We start from the raw sequence: 20,587 nt of genomic DNA, 5'->3' as shown, positions 1-20,587 counted from the left end.
GTTAGGACTCACGTGGTCCCCATAGTCTCATTTCACTGAGTTTATTTTTGCAAAACGAACTCTCCAGCCAGCTGCATTTCCCCTGCTCTTAAGAGACCTGTGGGAGAACTCTCAAACATTGTAGTCGTCAAAGTGACACTAAGAGGTAAACCCTACATGAGTAAGAGACGGTAACACTTTCTCACATAGGAGTAAGGCTGACTCTCCTCCGTGTCTGACACAGATTTGAAAAGGCACAGCTGAAGCTGTGGTTGGAAAGAGCCCAAGTTCAAGGGAGCCTTCTGCCTTTTGTTTCTCCATCCCTGACACCTGGGCTGGGGACGGGCCCCTGTGCCCATTGAAGGGGACGGTACTCCGGATCTGATTTTTAACCCTTCCACATCCATGGCGGAAGTGCAGTCCTGAGTTTACAGCAGGAGACCGGTATCTCAGCCATGGCCTCCCAGCTATGCTCTTTCTGGGTCCTTCTGGGACCTAGGGACAGTGTTTCCAGGGACTGCACTGCAGAGATGTGTACAGAGCTGATAAAAAAAAAATGGGGCAAGGAACCCGAACACGTGTGGCTTTTCCAGCAGGGATGGTTCTTGTTTAAACTTTGGTTTTACATTTGTTTTGGTATCTGAATTTGAAGCAAGGCCAAGAAAGAGGGAAATTTGCAATTATAATTGCTTCTTATCCTGTTAAAGCAAAGCTTGAAAATGCAGTGGTAGGTTAGATATGGAAGCAAACCGCCATGAGCTCTGGGGTCCAAAGATCTGAGTTCCAATTCAGGTTTCTCTCTTTGTAGCTGGGGGACCTCGGGCGGGTTGCTCACCTTCCTGGGCTTTGGTTTCCTTATCTGTAATAAGGATCCCAACTCTTTGGGTTGCTGGAGAGGCTTAAAAGAGGTAATGCATGCCAAGTTCACCACACAGAAAGGGAAGCTTTGTAGCTGCTCTTGTTTTGTAGTTACTGGGGCACACAACCTCCTGGAGAGATAGCAAGGTCACCCTTGGAGAAGGGCTTCTTCTGAAGGCCGAACCTTACCCCTGGGGTAAGGTACAGCAATGACAAATATGAAGTCAGTGATTCCTTACCCTTGGTACAATTGTGAGGGAAGACTGGTGGGCAGGGCAGAGGGTGGGAGATATTATTTGGCAAAGGTGCTGGAAGATTCCATTTGTAACTAGACTATGGGCTCATTCTCTGGCCACCCCTCCCTGGGCCTCAGTTTCACCATTTGTACAACGAGGAGGGTAGAATTTAAATATCTCTAAACAGTTGTCATTCTTTGGTATTCTAGCCTCGCACCTTTCAAAATCTCTGCAACGATGGCAATATTCTATATCCATCCCCTCCAAGATGGTAACCATTAGCCAGATGAAGGTATTGAACATCTTAAAATGAGACTTGCATAAACCAGAACTGAGTTTTTAACTTTATTTAATTTTAATAAATTTAAATTCAAACATAAATAGCCCATGCGGCTAGTGGCTACCATATTGGCTACCATATTGGATAACACACCTCCAGGATTCTGGGAATCCACAATGGGGATTCTAAATGGAAGGACAATCCCCAGATTGTGACAGTCTCTGTCCCTCTATAGGTGGCATTAGGAGGACATGGTTAAGATCAGTTGTCATTCTAATGGATTCTGATACCTGGGAGGTCAAGGACCATGCCTCTGTCATTGTGGTGTTCTCTCTAGAGCCTTTCACAGTGGGTGGCTCATGGCTGGTGATCAATAAGAGTACACTGAATGAATGAATGATCTTTCCCCAAGAGTCTCTCTTTTGTCTTCCTACTATAGGCCTGAAATTTCCACTAAAGACAAATTCTGGCAGCTTTTGCACTATGGTGTCCACCATTCATCTGTTAAAATTCAGCTGCTCTGGGGAAAATATTGCAATAAAGCCATACTAGCATCTGCCCTGCATTAATCTCCCAGATTATAAGTGGAATGCCGGAAGCAGGAGAGGAGATGACACAGTAGACGGAGAAGGGGATTCTATATTACAAGGACCCTATTTATTGTGTAATGTCTGTGTTTCCTTGTGTATTCAGGTGTGTCTAACAACCTCTGGTTGTGTTTGTGGATGGATGTGTGCAATGTCTAAGCAGGATTTATGCATCGTTAGAGAATTGTGCTCCATATGGCAAAAATAATACTAGCCACCAATTAACAGCTAATGTGACCTTGAGCAAGTACTTAACCTTTTGAGGTTCTTTAGCTGTGAAATGGGGATAATAATAGGAATTACGATCTTTGGAACTTGTGATAATTCAATAGGATATTTTTTAAAGTACCTAACACCTGACATGTAATGCTTGCTAAATAACCTAACAGAATTGTGACTATATATTGTACTGTCCACACTGTATTTTTTCAGCAATTATGCTAAGTGCATTACAGATATTCTCGTCTTTAATTCTCACGACCACGTTGCCAGCTAGGTATTGTATTATCTGAGTTTTACAGACGGGAATGGCCTCAAAGAAGCTGAGCCTCTTAATAAATGCTGGTTCTCATCATTCCATTTGTACCCAACACCCTTTTGGAAATGAAATGTGTTCAGTCTCATGTCCAAGACCCAGGCTGGCAATGTCCTGTCACAAAGTCTGTACCCAAAGTGGTACTAACACATACACTTTGTCTCCCATGTCCCTCAGGAGGCAGAACCCCCAGCGATTTAGTATCAGATCCGCAATTTAGCGCTTGACTCTGAATCAGAACTGATACTCTTTGGTCTATGAAGCTTTGACTTCCTGGTATCTTCTTGGACCCAGACTGAGCCAGATTAGCTGCCTCTGAGAGTTTCTGTAGCTCAAGGGCCACCTCCAGGGCCCCAGCCCAGTTTCTAGCCATCTTTGGACCAGCAACCCCAAAGAAAAAATGGGAAGAGTACAAGTTCTTGATTTAGCAGACTGGGTTCAAATCCCAGCTCTACCACTCACTAGCTGTGTGACATAATTCCTATGACTTGCAGTTGTTACTTGCTTTTTTGGTTTTGTTTTTATTCATTTTTACCTTTAAAGAGGTATAGTATTTGCCCTAGGGTTACATTATCAGCTATGGTTCTTTGGTCACAAGCAACAGCATCTGGTTCCAGATTGCTTAAGCAAAAAGGAACTGATTAGAAAAATACGGAGTAGCTTCCAGGATAGAAGAAATAGTACACAGTGTCTGGGCAACTCTAAAAGGCCTTCGTGGCACAAACCTCTTGATGGTTATATTAGTCAGGGTACTCCAGAGAACCGATTGGATCTATCTATCTATCTACTTATCTATCTGTAATCTATCTAGTCTGTCTCTATCAATAAAAGAGATTTACGGTTGACCCTTGAACAACATGGGTTTCAACTGTGCAGGTCCATTTTACATGGATTTTTTTTTCCCCAATAAATACAGCACACTGCTATAAATGTATTTTCTCTTCCTTACGATTTTCTTAATAACATTTCTTTTACAATATGATTGTATTCATAATATAGAATATAATATATATATATAACATGCAAAATAGGTGTTAATTGACTGTTAATGTTGTTGATAAGGTCAACAGTAGACCATTAGTAGTTAATTTTGGGGGGAGTCAGAAGTTATACATGGATTTTTGACTGTGTGTGGGGTCGGTGCCCCCTGACCTCTGTGTTCTTCAAGGGTCAACTGAATTATAAGGAATTGCCTCACACAATTATAGAGGCTGGGAAGTCCCACATTCTGCCATCTGCAAGCTGGAGACCCAGGAAAGCTGGTTGTGTAATTCCAATCTGAGTGTGAAGGCCTGAGAACCAATGCAGAAGACCAATGTCCTGCTTGAAAAGAACCAGGAACAGAGAGCAAATTCTCCCTTACCCTGTATTTTTTTTTTTTTATGCAGGCCTCCAATGGATTTGCTGAGGCCTACCCATATTAGGAAGGACAATCTGCTTTCCAGAGTCTGTGCACTCAAATATTAATCTCCTCCAGAAACAACCCCCCAGATACAACCAGAGTGAAGTTGGTCAAGTATCTCAGCAACCAGTGGTCCAATCAAGTCAATACATAAAATTACCCAACATAGTGGTCTCATTCAGGTGCCACAAAGGAACCTCAGTAGTTCCAAGAGCTGACATCACTACACTTAAGAGTCAAAGTCCCAGAAAAGAGTGATTGATTGATATCGGGTCATGGGACTATCCCTACTACACTGGGGTAGTGAGAAAAATAATCTGGTAGCAATAGCCAGTGCATAATATGTGTTCCATATCTGGGTAGCCATTGTTATAATTTTCATCTCTCTCCTCTCTGTACCTTATTATCAGTAACTCAGTGAGTTATCCCAGAATGTCTTTGCAACCTGGGTATCCTGAAAACAACCTCCTCAACACCCACCAGCCAAATTTGCTTCTTCCCCAGCAATAATATATACAATTTTGGTGTTAAACAGTGTGATAACAGTTATTTCATTTCTTGCCATAGTGTTTACCAAGCTTTCAAAGTCTTGCTTCCAGGAGACACCAGGTATTATCACTCCATGAAAGTAACACTCCAGGTTACTCTTCCTGATACACCAAGACAGAGTCCTGCCAGCCCCTCTCCCTGCCTACTCCACTTGAGATGCTTTCAGGTCCTAACCAGGGAGGAAGGAAGCCTGGGGGTGGGACCTGCTGGAGGCAGAGCCTGAGCCTGTACCTTTCGGTTGGCAGATCAGTGATCTTATAAAAACGCACTTGGCTCTTGCCTTTCTTTGGCCTCAAGGTTGCACTTTGACACGTGTATCATCTAAAAACATCTCATTCCACCTACAGCAACGTTTTGTTCATATATTAGCTTTGAACAAATGACTGAATAGATGCCACTTTTGAAAGCAAAGATCTCGTTGGCTCCCCTAAATACACTTCCTTTCCCTTCCCCCTTCTCTCAATTCTTAATAGGGCCTGGAGCAGGTGCCCCAGCCTCCACCCCCTCTAGCCCTTGCACACCTCTATAGAATTCTTGGTAGACTGGAATGGCTTTGAAAGAGAAGAAAAGATCACCTCCTAGATGCCAGGTTTCCAGTAAGGGTCTGTTTTTCCCCTTGACAACACCAGTATCATTACACGTGCATAGTCAACAGCACCCGTCCCCCCGCCCCCCCCCATCAAGGTGTTCAGACTTCTCCACATTAGCAACTTTTTCTTTTTCCAAAGACACAGCCTACTGCACTGGGCTTGTGAGCCACAAATGGGTATACAAATCCATGGGGTAGATCGTACTGTCAACCCTAATTCTTCACCCCCACTGCCCCCTCCTATCTATACCTTTTGCCTGGGAACTTTCATTTTCTTTCCTGGAGTAAAAATAATTTCCCACTCATCTCATTCAGGTTCAGCCTGTGACTTTCTTTAGTCAATAGAATGAGGCAGAGGTGACACTGTGCCCGTTCTAAGATTATTACTCTTGAGGTGTGTGTGTGCTTCCCTTTGCTTTCTTGCATTTCTGCCATGCCAGGAGAAGAACATGCCCAGGATAGCCCACTAGATGGAGGCCACATGGAGCAGGGCAGAGCCACTTCAACTAATCCCTGGCCTGCCCCCAGCCAACCCACAGAACTTGAGCTAAATAGATGCTTCGTGCTGCGTGCCGTTGAGATACTGGAATTTGTTATGCAGCAAAATTGAAAATTCATATTTGGTTTATACATCCCATCCTGCCACTTTATCCTCATATGGCCCTACTCAGAGCTGTTTCCTCAACTTTTTCATCAAGGGATTGACCTGGATGATTCTTAAGGGTTGTTTTGGCCCTGAAATCATTCAATTTCTACTCCAGACCCCCAATAATCCCATTAGTGGATCATCCCCCGGTATCTCTGGGTTGAACATTTGGTACATTGTACTGCAGTGATGTATGGAGCTAGCTCCCTCTCCCATTTGCTGTGAGATCCAGATGGGTCAGCTGTGTCTTATTCATCGCAGCAGTACTAGCATCCATCTCGATGTAGGCACATATTAACTTTTCAGTTAATGTTTGTTGCAGAAATGATGAAATGGCAGAGGGCATCAGCCAGAGGCACATCCAGATGTCACAGGCATCCACCTTCCTGCCTCAAAGGCAAACAAGTATTTCCAGATTCGCTAGACTACATGCAGGCTATGTTTTGTGCAGGAGTGACTCGATCAATCAGCAATTGTTTCACTTAATTTCCAGCATACTTATTAGATGCATATGATGTGTCAGACTACCTTTATATTTTCATTTATTTGTTTGTATAATCTAGCTATCTGCTTGACCAACTACCAAAGGGCAATACATGAAAATGATAAAAAAAAAAAGTGCTATAAAAGGCTATCTAGTCAAAATTAAGCCTCTCTAGCTCTTTATCTTTAATCCCCTAGGTCACCTCTCAGAGTTTCTTGGGCATTGCAAAGATCATAAAGATATTTTATGGACATATAAGCAAATATGCACCTATCATCCAGTTCTGTCTTTTTAATGTAAGTGCAGCATATTTTCTCATTATGCTGAATTTTACCATTTTTTAAATTTTCTTAAAAAGATTTTATTTATTTATCTGAGAGAGTGAGCAAGAGAGAGAGAGCACACGAGCAGGGGCAGAGGGAGAGGGAGAAGCAGGCTCCCCGCTGAGCAGGGGCTCGATCCCAGGACCCTGGGATCATGACCTGAGCTGAAGGCAGACACTTAACCAAATGAGCCACCCAGGTGCCCCTGAATTTTACCATTTTCACTTAAATTTTCTTAAAGATAGTACTGTATTTGGTAGAAATAGCTCTATCTTGAGACCTTCATAGCTGTATGGAATTCCATTTCATGGTTTACATCATAATTAAAGCAGTCCCTATTGTGAGCATTAAGGTTATTTCTAGACTTTGGACCAAACTCTTTTGAAAACTCTGGCTCACCTAGGGCCAGCAGGTGGGCACTTGGCCAAAAGGCCAACTGGGAGTGACATTTAAGCCCGCATTCCACTCATTGAACCTGGAACCTGAGGGGTGGGGCTGTATTCATCAGTTGAACAGGTGTGGTAAGAGGGCAGCTCCCTGACTTCACTCCTCTAAAAGTCTTAAAGAAGAGTCCTCTGAACCTAGTACCCAGCCCATCCCAGGGATCAGCTAAGTGAGATGACCAGTAGCCACCAGAAACTACCACAGACACCAACTACTCATAAGGAGTAGTTAGTTACAAAGAGGCAGACCAAGTTAAAGCTATTGAGTAGGGAGCTGGATGAAAGGTTGGGACTGGAGAAAGGACCAGGAAAAATGAAGGATGCCAAAGCCATGAAGGACCCACCACTAGAAAAAGGATGCAGAGGTGGAGGGGATGGTGATGCTGAGCATTGGCCCCTGGGCAGGTGGGGGAACCCCAGAGGGTCAGTTTGAGGGTTCCCAAAGTTTAACAGAGAAAGGGAAAAGTGAATGGCTGCAAATATGATTGTGAACATCTGGGGGGGAAAGCAGAAAACTTCTTTTTAATATTTTTTTCCAAAATGTTTTAACTTTTCTCAAATAAAAGAGAAAAGCTATTTTCCCCCAACTCTTCTCCTTCTTCCTATGTTCCCGTGTCTTTAAATACTCCCAAACATGATAATTTTATGAGCAAACTACATTATACATAATACATTTTTATGTTTCAAAGCTTACAAAGTGACTTAAGTTCCATAAAGAGTGTTAAAATAAAAAAAAAAAAAAGAGGAATGCATATATTTCAGTTTTCCCACATTGCTGCTTCATCTGCTCTCCTCCATCACACTAGATTTTTTTCCCCTTGGCTTCGACATTTTGGGAAATTTTATAACTGTAACCTCAAACTTCCTTTCCAGGATGACCTCTACTTTTCCCCAGAAAAGACCTGGAATCTGATTTCATCATTGTTTGCTTGCAGAATGACTTCCAGGGAGTCACTTTATCTCTCTAATCCTTGGTTTGCTATCTGGAAACTAGAACCAATGATACTACTTATGCTGTGTTGTGATGATAACATGGTTTGTGCATGAGGTTGGATTTATGTTCTGTTTTTTCTTCCTGATACCCTTCAGAAGATGCTTCCTATTATCTCGAGTCAGTTGTCCTTCTTGTTAACCTGGGTGGGGTAGAAATTAGACAGTAGTATTTAGGGAAGATAATAAGGAACCAAATGTCAAGAGAAGTAACTGGAAGTGGATCTCAAGCAAAAGAGGTGACACCAGGAAAGAAATAATTATAATCCTTCTGTCATTATATGGGAGAAGACAGGTCTTTGGAAGGTAGGAACATAGCTCTAGGATGACCAAGTTTGCCTGGTTTTCCTGGGACTAAGAAGAGTCCCTGGATGTGGTCTTTCGGTACTAGACTCAGGAAAGACCCAGACTGGTACAACTTGGTCATCCTAGGTCTTAAGCTTGTGGAAGTTATGGAGGACCCTTCCCATGCCCATGAAGGACTGGATGGACTTACTGTAAACATGATGGCTGAGTAAACTCCATTTCTTTCTGGAGAAATATTGAAAGGGCAGGTGAGAGAACACTGGTCTAAGAAAACACTAGAGATGAGGGAGATAATAACCAGGGAATGACTCAACTACTGTACTTGTCTGGGCAAGTCCCCATCTTTCCTCCAAAATCCACCTGTTTTCCTAAAGAAGATTCAAATTTGATTAAAAAGGACATCCTTCCCCCAAACAAGGACAAAGAACCCTCCATCAGAGCAGCAAAGAAGCTATACTGCCCAAATGTCCTCAGAAGACCCAGCGTAGGTAAGGTGGAGCTCCCCACAGAGAAAGAAGTAGAGAATGAAAATATCCAATAGGGTGTGACTCCAGGAGGGTTCCCAGAAACTCCATGTGGGAAGATCATTATTGATACAGTAAAATAATTGGGCATTTGCCTTTGACCACTCATGTGTTCTGTTCTGGTGTTATTCAAGTCTCTCTTATCCACTCTGGGGGCAGAGGTGCTGAATAGCCTGGTGTCTGGGACATCAGCAGCTCCTAGGGATGCCCAACAGGGGCAGAGCTGCCTCAGGAGTGATTCTGCCCTCCCCAAATTGACTCTTCTTTTGAGTTCTGTTTCTGTCTTTTCAAAATATCCAGCCCTTCATCCTGTTTCTTCTCTCCACAAGAGGTCCTCTGCAGTGGCTGTCTTCCTAAGTCAGAGGCCTAGAAGAACCACCCTTCACTGAGGAAGAGGGAAGGGAATGATATTCTCTGGTCTAGCTCTTGGACCCTGAAGTTGGGGTCATTAGCACATGAGTGATTGAAACATCCATCCAAACACCAAACAGCCTGTCTTCTCTCTTTCAAGGGAATGGAAATAAATCCACAGCCAGGGGCAGGCAGGACCATCTTGGTTCTGCAGCCCTTCCAGCTACAGTCAAAAGTTTATCTGCTTCTCCAAGTAATCTGGGAAGGAAGAAGCTGGTTTGGGTAACGTGTGAAATGTTATCACCCTGATAGAGTCATTGATATGTCTCAAGCATGTCCCCAGAAGTACATTTGACCGAGATGCACGCAGATCACAAATACCGCCCTCCTGAAATCCAGGAGGGAGGGAGGTTTTCCAGTCTGCCTATTTGATGTCATGCATATTTCATGACATTCAGAGTGAATGGGACTTCTGGACATCTTCCAACAATCTCAGACTCTCTGGAGCCAAGAGCATGCATTTGAAGGGATGAGTTGTTTAACTTTGAAGAGAAAATAACTCAGGTTTCTATTTACCCATTAAAAGATTTGGGAGAGATGGATGGGGGAGATCAGCAGGGATGTCCTAAAACAGGAACAGAAGGAAGATCATTATGTGAATATCTGGTACATAAACTACTTTGCCTTAAGGTAACCGTCCACTGCTTTGCAGCAAAAAGATGTGGGGGTAGAGACATTCTCTATTGCCCCTGCTTGCTGACATAATTCTTTATGCTTCCTTGTGAAAACTCCACAACGTTGTCAAAAAGGATGACAAGGGGCCTTTTCTCTCAGGAAACATCCACCTCATCTAGCTCCAAACTGTCTCTGCTCTAACGACAACGACAGAAACTAAGAACATCAACATTTTCATCATGTTTTCCTACAAACTTTATTCCGTTTGATTTCCCCAGCCATGTTCATGTCCCCAGTTTTCAGATGAGGAAACTGAGGTCTGGCAATCTTTAGACTTTGAGGCAAAGTTTCAAAGTTTAATGTTGAAGTTTAACATGAAAAATTAAAACCCAATTCCTTTTCTCTCCTCATTGGGGATAGACCATCATCACCAGTCAATGAGCTCTGTGTTTAGTTTCCTCTTTCTTGGGCTTTTCATGTTTCTGCCACCAGATTCTTCCCTTTAGGAAGAACTCTTCCCTAAAGGGAAGATTATCTGTTTCTTGGTGGTCATTGGCCCAATTGTCTGAAGTCTGAGCCAATCCTAATGGACACACAGAGCCAACTGTGGGAGGAAGAATCTTACTGCTCCTGATTTGGAATTCTAGTCCCACTGGCTGAGGCATCTTCCTTCTCTGGAGGTCACTCTTTCCCTCTGTAAAATGAAGACAATAGGATCCCCTGACCCCTGGGTTTGTTGTGAAGAATCAATGAACTGATATTAATACTCATTTGCCCATTACTAATTGAGCTAAATGGGGCAATGATTATAAAGTCCTTACAGGGAGCCTGGCACATAGCAGGTGCTCAGAAAATGTTGCCTGCCCTCTCCCCCTAGAGTAGAATATTCCACTTTAGTTTTATGTGCTAGCATAAAGGTGAATCCCACCTTTGGTTCTGGTAACTTCTCATAGTTCCTTTTACTCATCTTTTGATTCTTTGCATGGGAAAAGCTAATTCCTAAATTCTGATTCCCACACAGAGAACCCAGGAGTTTTGGACTGAGTTGTGTCCCACCTCACACAAAAAAATAAGCATTAAAGCCCTAACCCCCAGGACCTCAGAATGTGACCTTATTTAGAGACAGGGCCTTTACAGAGGTAACTAAGTTAAGATGAGGTCATTAAGATGGGCCCTAATCCGATATGACTGGTGACTGATGTCCTTATAAAAAGGGGAAATTTGGACACAGAAACAGTCTTACACAGAGGGAAGATGCTATGAAGACACAGCAGGAGAAGATAGCCATGTGACTGGAGGGATGTATTTATAAGACAAAGGAGTGCCTAAGGCTGCCAGAAGCTAAGAGAGGGTCATGAAACAGTGCCCTCCCTGTGTCTTCTGGGGGAGCATGGCCCTGCTGACACCTTGATTTCAGACTCCTGGCCTCCAGAACAGTGAGATATAAATTTGTGTTGTTTTAAGCCACCCATTTTGGGCTACTTTGTTATGGTGGCCCTAGAAAATTAATACACTAAGGGTGGAAATGGGCTCATCTAGGGCAGTAAGACCCAATTCAGACTTCTCTGTTCTATGACCCCACTGATGCATGCTTCATAGACTGGCCTTTTGAGCCCACATCTTCTAATCCAACCTATTGCAGAAATCCAGGCTGCTTACAGAAACACACACACACATACACACTCACAGAAGAAGTCTCCATCTCAAATGCCAACTAAATAGCAAATAAGGAAAGGGCATATTTACGTCAGGAGGGCTGACCTGTAGCTAAGGACTTGTAGACCCTTGCCCAGAAACAACCTGATATTTTGAAAGAACTGATTTTGGTCCCAGGCAGCGTCCAGGGTAAAATCCAGCGCTACTACTCACCTGCACTGTGAATGTGGACCAGTTTTCCAACTGTAAAATGAAAACTAATAGTACGGGCCTCATAGGACTGTCATAAAGTTAAGTGAGAAGCCATAAGCATTACCTCTACCACAGTGCTAGGTATACAGTAGCAGGTACTCCTTAAAGAGTAATTACTGATAATGCAATTGCTGTTGTGTCCTAAAGACTCACACAGTCATACCTTGTTCCCCCAGAGTTTTTTTTTTTCTCCCTAACTGCATGGCTCATTAAAAACATTTGAAAAAGATGGAGAGAGAACCTAATGGGCTAATTCCCCCAGCTACCCAGGAAGGATGGTTCTGTGGGTCTGTTTTCCTTATGCAATAATGAGGGAATGATAAAACAAGCAGTTTTGCATTTGAAAATGGAGCTTCTGATGAACCAGGAGGGAAAAGTGGAAGCTTACGGACTTTGTGCTTCTTCGTGATCTCACCTGCATCCTGGCCAACAGCGTAATGTGGCAACAATTCTAGGAAGCCTTGGGGAACACATCAGTGTCGTCAGCATAGAGTAGAGATGGAATATGGGTTGTCACTCTCCACTCTGTGCCCAGGCAGATACTGCTAATCAATCATGGAACAACCTCCCACTGAGTCTATTCATAGACTTAGAACCTTAAGAATTCAGCCACTATCCCCCAATCACAGCCAGCCTTCAGTTTGAAACATACTTGCTATCTCTAGCTCAGGAAAAGAAAGAAGACCTCAACTAATTTAGGTCTTTTTGATGGGGCAAAGAAGAGGCAAGTCACCCATCCACAAAATCTGATGGCCATAGTGGGGAGAAGAGGTAGGGCTTTGGGCGTTCAGGGCCAATTGAAGTCAGAAATGAGAGAATACGTAAGACTCAGAAGTAGTTAAGTCAGATACCCTGGAGAAAGAAAGGATTCAGGGCAAGGACTTCAGGACAAAGAAGGAGGATGCGTAAGTTTTGGAAGTCTAAGCTAGATAGCTCAGCAGTGATGCCTGAGGAATTACTTGGGCCAGGATAGTAAATACTTCCTGAGCAAGGATTAGGTGCCAGGGACTCTCTATGCACTTCCATGGACATTTTTCTCATTCAACACTCAAAATAACTATGTCAGGTAGGAAGTATTCTCATTTTACAGATGAAGACACAGATCTAGAAAGATTAAGTAACTTATCCAAAGTCACAGATGTATGCTACCTGTGTTTGAGTCCTTTTCTATCATAGCTGAAGTTCATACTTTTGATCTTGAAAGCTTTCAAGACTGCTAATAAAATGCAAAATAACAACAACAAGAACAATGATAAGAAATAATAAAGATACTAAAACTTTGCCGGGTCATGTTGGCTGAAAATTTTACTTGATATCGAGGGCCTTCAAGGTAGGATCTAATAGATTCCCCGAGTGGAAAAAGACTGGAAAAGGAGATAAAAGATACCAAAGACAACTCTTGAAAGGAGGGGCTGAAGGTGTTTATAACAACTCTGTCTGTGCCAAGGTCAGAGGCAACACAGAGTAACAGGTTAGTGGTGCCTCTCTTCCTGGAGGGCACACTCCTTGGTGAATGGGAGAGTGCATCACAATCATGTGTGTGGCTTCTCGTGTCAGGCTGAGTTGAGAGATGAGATGCAGAGCCGTCATTAGGGAGAAAGCTTGTGGACTAAAAGAGGGATGGATGGAGTAGGTTGTTTGTACCACCTTGAATCCTGATAGCTTTTCTGGTTCTACTTCCACCATATACATGCTGACAATACCCACCTTCTGCCCCCGTTTAAAGGTTACTGTAGTCCCTTAAAATAGGGTAACCATATTAATTTTTCATGTTTTGAGAATAAAAATAAACATACCATTTTTTATGGTTTGCCTCATGCAGGTGCAAAATAGGGTGTTACCCCCACATAAAACCAAAGAGAAATCATGTGACTTTCACTCCAGTCCCATCCTTAACTTGCTCTGGACCAGCCACATACCCTCTGAGCCCTGGTCTCCTGATCTGTCATACTGCATAGACAAACTCTAAGGCTCCAACATCCTATAGGGCTCCCACATTCCTCTGAGGGTGACTGAGGCCATTAGAGCATGGGTCTGTGGAATCAAGTAGAAACCACAGAGTGGAGGCATCCTATTTCCTTGGGCTCTGGGTAGGACTGTCTTTGGGCTCATACCCTATACGCCCTGATGCCTAGAGAAGAAATAGAGATATGTTATTAACCAAAGAAATGAAGATAAATATAGCCCTTGTTGGATTAATATCCCTAGGATTACTCATGTCTCCTTCAAAGTGAAGCAAAGATCATGTGCCGCCTGACAACCACCCATCTGGCCTGAGAAAAGTCGCCATATGGATAGTTCTCACTAATTATAGTTAAATACTGAAGGGAGGGGTTCCAGTGTGGAGTCTCATCAGATCACTATTCTCTTGGTTTCCTCCTTTCCAGGAGTTGTGAAAAGGCTGTGTGGTTGCCCTGCTCACACTTGCTCAGGTGCATTCAAGCAAGCTACCCAACCTGTCTGGAATCAACTTTCTCCAACTCAGAAGTAGAGGAAAAATACTCGTCCTCCATTATGTTAAAAGAGGTTAACAACATAGCCTCTCTGTCAAATAAAAAGTCAATGAAGATTCTAGATCATGAAGGAGTCCAAGGAAACAAGCAATAATTTAATAAATGCACATTTGGTGGTTCCTATTATGAATCTGTGTCCTTGTTTAGGTATACCATGATTTATCATATATACATATACATATATATATATTCCCAGGCAAAAAGTACCCACTGAATCATTCTGATCCCAGAAAGGAAGCTCCCTTGTTGAGAGCATGTGGCAACCTACGGCACTGCTTTCTTAAAATAGTTGGAGATTACTTTCTTTCCATCCCAAGAGGATGACCAACTTGAGAGATGAGGAATGTATTTCCCACATATGTGCCCTGGGACAATCACCAAGAGCTGTCAGTTCAGCTGTGGACCAAATGTTGGGGTGGGGATTCAGTTTGGGGTGAGAGGGAGGTAGAATATTCAAATTGTGGATGAATATTTGGCAGTGCCTTCATTCTGTCTGCACGGTTTTGTCTACCCCTGGACCCTGGTTGTCTAAGCAGGGCCTGCTCTCCCAACCACCATCAGAGTAAGACTACTGTCCCATGGAAGCACAAGCCACCATGCCCTTGGACACCAGGTAGACCATATACGTAACTATACTAGAACAGGTGTAAGAAAATTCACGTGGCTCTCTCGGTGTTCATTAATTGACCCACTTTTTAAAAAAGATTTATTTTTTACTTATGAGAGAGAGGGCACACATGCATGAGGTGTAGAGGGAGAAGGAGAGAGAATCCCAAGCAGACTCTACGCTGAGTTTAGAGCCCTATGCAGGGCTTGATCTTACCATCCCAAGATCATGACCTGAGTCGAAACCAAGAGTCAGAGGCTTAATTGACTGCACCATCCAGGTGCCCCTAATTGACCCACTTTTTTTTTTTTTTTTAAAGATGTGGCCATAAAGAAAATTCTCTCCTAAAACAAAAACAATGAAAGCATGGTGATAAGTGACAACTAATGTCGGATTCTAGAGTTTGGAAGACAATAAGGTGTGGGAGGAATGGTAATAAACTGAAGAGTACATGCCCAGTTTCAAGAGAACGCCTCTAAGCATCCAGCCTGTGGTTACCATTTATCAGGGGAGGCTTGATATTGCCAGATCATCTGACTTTTCCAGAGATATTCTTAAGTAGGATATTCATGTGCAATACTCTGATTTTTTTCTTGACTCAAATGTTCACTAAATACTTGAAGCTTTTCTACCACTATTTTTTTAAAAATAAGCATGATCTTTGTTCTGGCTTGGATGTGAGCCAAGCACTTTCTGCCAACTAAGGGAGAGAGCTTATCTAAAATGACACTAACACAGAGGAAAGCAGAGCTGAGAGATGGTGAGAATCTGAGTCCTGGTGATATCCTTTGAACCCCTGGATCCAGCCACACCTGCAATTTCCTATATCCCTGAACTTGTCACCTGCATAGCTTAACAATTTCTTCCTTTTGCTTCAGTTTGAGTTATGGTTCTTTTACTTGCAACTGCAAAAAAAAAACAAACAAAAAACTAATCAATAAAAGGACCTCAGGGTCATTCACAACTCATAGCAGGATTGTTCAATGTGAACATGCCAAGGATCTCTTGTCATTTGAAATGGCTAGCAAGAAGGTGTGTTGGGGCCAGAGTAAGATGCACAGATAGAAAGAAGCTGTGTCACAAAGAGCCCAGGACACTTTCCTACAAATTCATTCCTTCACCCACAGGCAATAGTAAGCCAGTGAAAGTTTTGGGAAGTGGCCACAGCTTTCCCCAACTCAGGATTTTTATTTGGGATTTTGTCTTCTCTACTACAATTTTTTCCCTACTAGTTGCTTCCACGGCAGTGGAGGGGTTTCCTCCAACGTGATGGGGGTGGAGCCTGTGTTTTCTGTATTTCTAACCTTCTTGAGTCATGTTGCAGACTCATTTGATAGTTTATAATCCCCAGGTGAATCTACAGTAAGCAGAAGCTCTCGGCACTTTGAATACATGATGCAATAAAGCCAAAGGCATGGTATTAGAATAAATGGAACAGTATTTTCTTAAGTGTGTTTAGGTAGAGTTATGTTAGATTTGGGAACCTGGCAATTTAATAGGTGGGAGAACTTTCATCAAACTTCAGAAAGTACATGTATAATTCATGGCTGCTTGGTACATGGAATTGCAGGGAGAGATTATAACCAGAGAGAGATGCAGTATGACAAAGTACAAAATAGCATCACCTGTCACCCTGCTGAGCCTCCTCTTGCAATTTATGGGGACTGTCAGCTACTAACAATATAAATAACTCATTTCCATGCCAGAGATTATAACGGAAGCAGAAAATACATGGTAGATCAATTCCATGTTGTGACTTTTTTGAAATGAGGACACAGCCTGGTATGGTGTATGGGTATCTCAGGAGCTAACATGACTAAAGACCTAATAGGCACTTTTTACCATATTGATCTTTTGTTTTTTTCTCAAAGGTCCCAAAATTCACTAAAGAAGTACTGAGATGGAACCGGTTGAGAAAGAATGATGGGAAACTGTTTTCATGTCCTAATATCCATAGGGCTTTGGGGTCAACCAGACCTGGACTTGAATCCTGACTCCTCCAGTTACCTCCATTAAGTAATACAGGTCTCTGAGCCTCAGTTTCCTTATCAGTAAAATGGAGTCAGTAGTAGTAATAGCAAGTTGTAATACCAAGTATATGTTCCTTTGTGCTTCGTTTTTAAAATGGATTCAGATAAAAATTTGTGAGTAGTAATCATAGTGGGTTTTGTTTTCCCCTTTGGGGGGCGGGTGTTGAGAAATACACACAGTGAGAATCAGAGAGAGAGAGAGAGCAAGTGAGAGAGAGATAAGAAATGTGAAGAGCTTGAACTCTGAGACCAGCCTACTGTGGTTCAAGTTAGAGCTCTGCTACTTACGTAACCTGTTCAAATTACTTCATTTCTCAGTGTCTCATTTACCTATCTGCTAAGTAGAGATGATTATACTATTTTACCTTTAAGGTTATTCCAGGGGTTAAATCAATAAATATATGGAAAGTGTTTAGAACAGTGTCTGGCAAATAGTGTACTATATGTCTTAGCTATCAGCAGTAATTGTATTATTAATTGGACACTCTATTACTTCTGTTAAGAAGGATGATAATAATTACTCATTCAATGTAGAGGGTTATGAGATTTGAGGAGGAAAATGATGAAGGGTAGGTAGACTTTGAAGCTATTCCTGGTTTAAATTTTGTTCAACGTTTGTTTCTACTTTTATAAAAATGGGGATGACATTTCCTGACCCTTGAGGTGAAAATGGCATTAAAACAAGATCCTAGTGTACCAGCCTGGACTACAGACACTGTTGTGATGACCTCTCGTTTTACAGAGGAGGGAGCAGGGTAGATTAAGCCATCTGCCCACAGACACACAAATGATTTGGCCAAGTGTCTTTCCCAAAATCCTTTGCCCTCTTCACTCCCCAGATGCTGTCTCCCCCAAAGGACCTTGGGAACATGTAAGGGACAGCAGCAGTCTTTGGGCTTTCAGATCATGGAAAATACCATGTGAATCGATGTAATAGGTATTTGGAGGATTCTGTCCAGTTCATCTTTTCTGAAAACTTCCCTCAGCGGCCAGGTTCCTGACACGTGATCCCACCTCCTGTTATACGATTGGGCCAGGTTTGGGTACGTGATCCAAGGGGGCGGGACAATCAGATCCACTCTCTGAGGAGTTGGGAATTGGAAGATGAGTTCCTCCAAATCCTTCATCACAATTTGGCCACAATGATCTTTTGGAAAGGCAATCACCCTCTCCAGTTTCCAACACATGTGTGTGGTACCTTATTGTTCTTGGAATAAGAACACGTTTAGTCTGGACTTAGACACTGTGGACCTATAGGGCCTCATCTCACACTGTATCACATTTTTGGGGGGCACTGCAGCCTTGCTGGCCTTCACTGACCCTTGAACTCACCATGCTGCTTTTTGCTATGAGGCCTTTGCTCATGCTGTTCCCTCCAACTGGAACACCAGTCCCTCTACTCTCATCTTTCCAGGGCCACTTCGACAGTTACTTTCTCAAGGAAATCTCCTCTCATCTCCTTGGTTGGGTCAAACTTGTCCACTGTGGGCTTTCATTGCACTGTCTTTCCATCCTAACGCTGCCCACAGCTGTGATTATACATCCGTATGTGTGATTAGTTGATTAATGACCACATGTCCTAGCAGTCTCCAGGCTCTATCCATTACTTTTGTTCAATTTTGTATCCCCAGCACCTGGAACAATGCCTGGCTCGTAACAGGTACTCAGGAAATACCCACCAAGCAAATGAATAGGTACCAAGGATAGGCAGAGCTGCAGAGTGAAGGGACACACAGCCCTGCTGCTGGGATTTGAGAGCTGTCCTGGTCCCCAGCTCGCCCTTCTAGAAGGCTGCTTTTTTTATTTTTCTTCAGATTCAGTCAAAGACATTCACCATGATTCCACTGAATTCTTATATTTTGTTTTCTGTCCTATGAGTGGGGTTTTCTTATCTACAACCCAATGAGACCCTTCATGCTGTTGTAAGGAGATGGAAAGTGAGAAAATCCGGAGGGTTTTCTTCTTCCAAGATGATCCAGCATGAGGATACACAGCACAGGCAATAAAGATGGCCACAGCTCAGAGAAACATAAAGGTTGTTTGTTGTTTTTGCCTGCTGTTAACTCAGCAGACTACCCAGCCTGACCTGGGAGCACCACTGCACTTACTCCTAGTTCTGCTGGGTCTCACCTTCAGTCCTTGTAATGCCTATCCTGACTTCTGTATTCACCTCCCCAATTTTAATACTCTCTCCTCCCACAGAGCCTATTGGAGTTCCTTAGTGACTTAGTCACATGCAAACCTTTCCTTCCAGGAGATCCAACATTGAAAGCAACATCTGAAGATCCTGTCTATATTTAAGAGATATCTTGGTTTACCTTAAACCTTTTAGAGTATCCCCAGCTCTTCCTGTCTACTCTGGATTGTTTTTCTCCTTCCCAGGTGTGTGTGTGTGTGTGTGTGCGTGTGTGTGTGTGTGTGTGTGATTGAACCCAATCAACTTTCACCCAGTTGCCAAAACCAGGACATAGAATCTGGGCACCACTCTGCTTCATCCATTTCCCTGGCTCCCCATTCAGTCAAACCCACTGAGTTCATCCACCCTTCTACCTGCTAAATATCTCCCCCATCCACCTGCTTCCTCATCTGCGCCCTTGCTGCCACCATCCTAGCCAAGCCACCATGATCGCTCTCTCTCTCTCCAGGATGACTAGAATGTTTCCAATCCTCCCCCTGCCTCCAGGCTTGCCCCTTGCTTACTGCTCATCTTCCCAAACACGAATCTGACCGTGTCTGTCATTTCGCCTCCTCTTTACCACTTAAAGGACATAGCCTTAGAACTCAATATCACTGAATACTGTCCCATCTACAAACATTGCAAATGCCAACTTCTGATTCCAGGGACCGCAAATTCCTGTTCTTCCAGCTCAAAGGCAACTACGTCTGATACCATAATTCTTCAACTTCACTATGACACTAGGCCATTCACACCACCACCTTCTCCAGATTCATTTGCCCTCCTCCACTACTTTTCTCTCCCATTTCTATCCTGATCTCATGGCCCATCACTTGCAACTGCCTGCTTCCAAATGCCCACTTACACAATATCCCTGACTCATTTTCTCTCCATACCATATTTGCTTGGCAAAACCCAACCCTAGATGCAGTAAGCCATCTGCCTTCTCTGTGCTACACCTGGGCCGCTAAAAACACTAGAGAGAAAATAAATCCAGGATACTAGTTTTACATCTTACAGTGTTTTTTCTACTGAGCTTACTTGCCTGCTTTCCAAGATCCGATCTAGCTTCATACGGTTGTTGTGAAGATTAAGAGTTAATACATTAAAAATTGATTAAAGTAATACCTGGCACATGGGAAGAACTCAATGAATGTTGGCTATTGATAATATGATTATTATTGTTATTACTGTCATTGTCATTAACCCATTCTTCTCCCATCTGATGACCTTACCTTATACTTGAGAAAGTAGAAAACTTCAGATGAGAACTCCCTAATCTTGCTGTCATCAACTCTTCAGACCTCCCAATAGCCCTACTGATCTTATTCTTCTCTCCAAGTCAATTCCTTACATCTTATATACTTTTGCTTTCTTAAGACCTGTCCATTTTCCCAAGTACCCCTTTTATCTTTTATACCATAAAATAAAATTCTAGATATCATCTGAACTAAATTATTAAGCCACACACCTGTGCTCTGGACAGTCTATTAAGTCAAAGATTTAAAGCATGTTCCACAAAATGGCACTGGGTGTCTGGCCTCTAGATGAAAAAAGTTTAGGATGAAAATAAGCATTAATTGCTTGAAAAAAAAA

Source organism: Leptonychotes weddellii, chromosome 5 (assembly GCF_054177405.1).
Source record: "Leptonychotes weddellii isolate Sample4059 chromosome 5, ASM5417740v2, whole genome shotgun sequence".
Classification (NCBI taxonomy): Eukaryota; Metazoa; Chordata; class Mammalia; order Carnivora; family Phocidae; genus Leptonychotes; species Leptonychotes weddellii.
Note: the sequence above shows the minus strand (reverse complement) of the source record.